Consider the following 5,111-nt stretch of genomic DNA (forward strand, 5'->3'; position numbering starts at 1 on the left):
ATCCAGGCCAGGCAAGGCTCCCAGCATCTTAGGACATAACATAATGTATTACAAGGGTTTGTGACTGTGTCATAAAGCACTTATTTTCTTGATGTTGCTGTTGTTTCTCCAGCTTTGAGAGAGGTCCTGTAGCATCGATGCATGGTATTGCCCTTATCTTCATCCTAAAGTGACTGTGTAATAGGTCAGTGTGAATGTGGGAGTACGTTGGTTTTCATTACAACCAAAGACAACAAAAGTTGATTTCACTGAATAGCTATTTGTCTCTGACTGAAAGTGTGTTAATCAATTATATAATCTGATCTAGTCTGTTGTCGGGATGAAAATCTGCATGGGATAAGGTTGAACAGTTTCTGGTGAGCACATTAGATAAATAGATAGACAGATAGATGATTTATAATAGTAAGTTCATTAATTTGTGCTGTTTTATTTTTCTCAGGCACTATGGGTTGGCATTATTCACCATGTCTGTGACATTCACACCCGCCATATCAGAAGTATTGCAGACCAAGTCAGGAGAGGTCTAGGTAAGTGATACACATTTGTTTGCCTATGTAGCATATTAACTTACCCTGTAAGTCCTACTCTTGGTTAAATAGCACTTTTTTCACATGTACAACTGTATAAAATGTATGAAATAGTAAATTAACACAGAAGCAGTTTTCCATGCAGCTGCTGCTCTACACACAGCTCCTGGAGCAGATGAGGAACAGCAGTGCCAGTGAATCATGGGTGTTGTTCCTGCCATGAGAGCATCTTCATCCAGAGATAAACTGAATACCTTTGGTGTGGTTTTGGTCTGACCCTTGTCAGCTATTATATGTGCAGCAATTTGACTGCTGGAAGGTGATCAGATAAGTTTAATCACACTGCTTTTAGTGTTCAAACAGACTAATGATTTGATAGATTATTCTGTCTTTATCAGAATCAACTCTGAAGAACACAGAATAAGCGGTCAAAATGTTTGTTTGAACAGTAAAAGCTGCATGTTTATGTTATTCTTTTATTGTCCAGATTGAAAAGGATGTCCAAAAATGTTTCTGTTAAATAAAATATATTTTTATTACAAATGTCATTATTCTTAGTGTTGTTTTTTATATTTTTATTTTGTGGTTCAAACTAGTGAATTACAGTTAACATAACCTGAAGTGGCAATGAAAATTAATCCATAACATGTACTACAGTGCCCTGTTCTGAGGATCAGTGGTATTCCAACTTCACTACTGTTTTATGTTGCTTTATAAATATAAATAATGACAATATAAAAAAATAATGGTGAAAGTGGTAATGACAATATACTGACTGCAGTCATTGTATAAGTATATATTAATATGTTTATCATTGCAATTATCACAGCACATCTGATGAATATCTTTTATTTGGCAAACTTGCACATTTAAGTTGAACAAATGTGAATATATAAACAAAAAGTTTGATAATTATCCAGAAAATATATAAATATAGAAAATATATGGAACAAGTATAAAATAAATAAAAATCAGAAATGTAACAAATAAATATGAGATGATTTGATGCCTTGATGATGAACAGGCAGGTGTGCGAGTACCTGAGATACTGTGTGGACATTCCAGAGGACCTGGAGGGAAACTCAGAGGCCAGTGTGATGTCTTTGGAGGACCAAGGAACTTGTCCCTGATCCTCCAAACACAGCAGCTGGGGATGACAAGTCGGTTTCCCTGGCCTAAAGAGCCATGCTGTCAATAGATGAAATGTCTATAGGCAGCATAACGGTACTCCCGAATGTCATCCCCAGGCTTCCTGGTTTGGCCAAATACCATAATGTCCTCCCAGTACCGCCTGTGAATGCATAAAAAGCATTTTCAAGACAGTACTGGGAGAAGTGCGGTATTATTATTACACAATCTGCAGGGTACTGGCCACAGCATTTCCTCTCTTGTTTCCTCTCTTGGTTGTCCATAGGCATGTCTGTACAGTTACTACAAGTACACCATGGTACCCCTGGCACTCCAGCAAACGGTGGGACACCATGCCTGCAGTGATGCATCATCAAGGCATCAGAAATGAACCCTGGCTGCCTCTGAAGCAGTTCGCTGGTGAGCTGCCTGTGCTCCTCCAAGGTCATTTCTTCAAGAAGTTTCTGAAAAAATAAAACACAGGAAAAACACAGATAAGGCTTTATAGGTTATAAGTTTCATGATATGTTGGAAATATGGTAATGGTAGTGCAGAATATGGATTGTAGGCTGTCCAGTGTTCCCAAACATGTCTACAACAATAACATGATTTTTAAAAAAAGTCAAAATATTACTGATCGATACTGTTCCTATATAATATTTATATAATCATTCAGTAGTGTTGCTGATGTTTTCAGTAGCCTCTTTTATACAGAGAACTCACATTATAGCCATAAAGAGAATCCAAGGGGAGGACATTTCTCTTCATTTGATAACGTTAAAAGTAAAGTTAGACTTTTCTGTCAGCTTCCCGACTCATTTTAAAAAGACGAGAGAAAGAGAGAGAGAGAGAGCAGCTGTGGTCGAGTGAGCTAGAAGGTGAATGAAGAGAGGGAGCGCTAATAACGTTAGTGAGGAAGCCGGTGAATCAGATCGATAAACGTTATTTTCTGATTGTTTCACAGTGGTTAGTTTCTAAAGCACAAACACACCCACACACCTCTTCAACCCTGCATGTATGCTGCGCCGCCTGATTTGGTCTGAATAGGGCTAAACAGAACAGCGAGGCGGATTACAGGTGCAGTATTCCCGCCTTGAAAGGGCTGTGTAAAAGGGGCTACTGACTCACATTACACTGATAACACATCAAACTATACAGACTACAGTAATGTAAAGCACAGAGCTGCTATGTAAATACCACTTTGTGTTGTATAGGCATTTTTAACATCATGCAGAATGGGTAGGAATATGATAAAATAATTGTATAAATAACGTCACAAACCTCAGTCACTTCGGTCCCTTCGGAGGGTTTCCAGCCTCTTCCCCTGCTTCCACAGTACCGGTGTTTGCTCTCCTCCCTCGCCTGGCCCTGCCTGCAGCAGAACCGCTAACTCGCCCTCTTTCTCGCCCTCTTCCTCCTCCTCTAACCTCCGGTACTTGACTCTGCAAACGGAATATGTAACGTTATCCTGCCAACACTATCTCGCTATCAATAATGCCTAATGTTAGAATAAAATAACATAAGCTTTGTTTAGCATGACGTTGCTAATGTTAGCTTGTATTACCAATAAAACACTCATAATTGCTATCTTACTTGTGAGCTATAACCTATAGTATTATAGACTAAATAATTAAATACATCTTCACCTCATTGCTTGACTTGTTAGAAATGCTCGAAGTTGTCGTGGACGATGACATGTTCAGCAAATAGCTTCTTGTCCTTGAAGGCCACCGTAGCTTCTGGAATCTCTCCAAAGTCTTAGGGAGGGGAGGGGTGAGTGGCGGAGTGCTTCAATCTAGAACCTCACCGTTAGGGGCCGCTAAATACCACACATATTACACACTGGACCTTTAAAGGCAGTAACTCGGAAACAAGATATTTTTTCTCTGACTGGACAATTTGCCAAGTAGAAGTACCCTCAATATTTAAAACAAGGCTTAAAATTGTTTAACTCCCTGTGCTTTGCCCCTCTGCATATGTCCTGCTGGCATGTCTCTTACATCACTTTGGGTTTTTTACTTCCTCCTGTATGCCTGTGAATACACAACATAAAATGTCAAATCCTTGCTTGAATCTGTGCCTCAGGAATGCCTGCACAGTCACAATACCCTGCACTCTAAGAAATAAAATGTTATATTTACTTAATTTAGTAATGTCAACAGGTCCCACAAGACCACGTTGAATAAATGAGAAAAATAAAAGAGGATTTATTATTACTAAATACTGTCAAGCAAATCTCACCAAACTATTAATTGCATGCTACATCATTCATTTATGTGGAATTAATTGAACACACTAATGTTGAATTTACTTAAGACATTTAGGTTTGATTTACTAAATGCAGTTATGTTAAATTTACCTAACACAGCTGAGTTGTATTAACGTTGTAGGATTTTGTTGATTTTATTAAACATGACGGAACACCACATGCTCCATCAAGGTGACTGAGTGAGTGAAATAAATACAACTTAACCTGACTTTATTTAACAGTGTCAGGTCAGAAAAGGTTGAAGAATGTGCTTCACAAAAACAATATCAATATATTTGCCATAATACATTATGAAACCCAGGAAGCAAATGTAGAAAGATTTACTATTTTGTACCATTTGGCTCTTGATGTCACGCATTACTTAAAATAGATGAAAATATACATGAGAAATACATAAATAAAAATAAAAAACAATATACAAAGAAATTAACAAATAATGAATACTCCAGTGCATTGCCTGAATTATTTATTCTTTAAAAAGTAAAGAATTACTAGAGCCCAGTTTGATCAAACTGCCATTTTTGTGCATTTAAACATCAGCCAATGCTCACAACTGAAAAACCAGAAGGTTTTTTTTTTCAGTCAAGCCAGCATTCCAAAATGCACATGCACTCAGTTTACAGTGATATGAAAACAGGCAACTGCAATGAGTAACAAAGTACAGCAAATGTTTGACAGTTTTGGTTGATGGATGAAAAAAATCATAAAAAAGATCAATATTTTGTGTTTAGAGATCATTTATCTAGAGCCAGCAGTCCAAAATCAACAGGTGATTTAAATGGTCAGAACTGATTAATGTTCTTTCTTCAGATATTTTTTGTCTAGCCAGCATTCAAAAATTCAAAATACTCAGTTAGCAGTAACATAACAGAAATATCAACAAATGCTGATAACAAATGAGAGACACCATTATGTCTTTTGATATCTTTTTTGTCGAGCCAGCAGTCCAAATTGCTCTGTTTGCATTGATATGAAAACAGGCAGCAGCAAGCACTAACAAATCACAAACAATATTGCAAAGCAAATATTTGGCAGTTTTGGTTGAGGGATGACAAATATAATAAAAATCCATCAATATTCTGTCTTTAGACATCTTCTTTTGTCTAGAAGCAGTCCAAAATCTCAGGATGTTCAGTTACTGTGACATAACATCAGCAAAGAGTCCAAAGATACTGAGCTCACAATTG

At 37.3% G+C, this 5,111-nt stretch overlaps 1 long non-coding RNA gene across 2 annotated transcripts; it reads right to left on the reverse strand.

Moving 5' to 3' along the window:
* Positions 1-1,420: 1,420 nt before the first annotated feature.
* Positions 1,421-3,539, reverse strand: LOC137172156 (uncharacterized). Of its 2 annotated transcripts, XR_010924905.1 has the most exons (4): positions 3,458-3,539; positions 3,302-3,391; positions 2,937-3,097; positions 1,421-2,119 (listed from the first exon to the last, which is right to left on the reverse strand). It is a non-coding gene; the product is annotated as an uncharacterized lncRNA (long non-coding RNA). The 2 variants fall into 2 exon arrangements; XR_010924901.1 differs by having other exon boundaries at positions 3,302-3,507.
* Between the last annotated feature and the right edge of the window lie 1,572 nt (positions 3,540-5,111).

The sequence above is a fragment of the Thunnus thynnus genome, chromosome 2, assembly GCF_963924715.1.
Source record: "Thunnus thynnus chromosome 2, fThuThy2.1, whole genome shotgun sequence".
Lineage (NCBI taxonomy): Eukaryota > Metazoa > Chordata > Actinopteri > Scombriformes > Scombridae > Thunnus > Thunnus thynnus.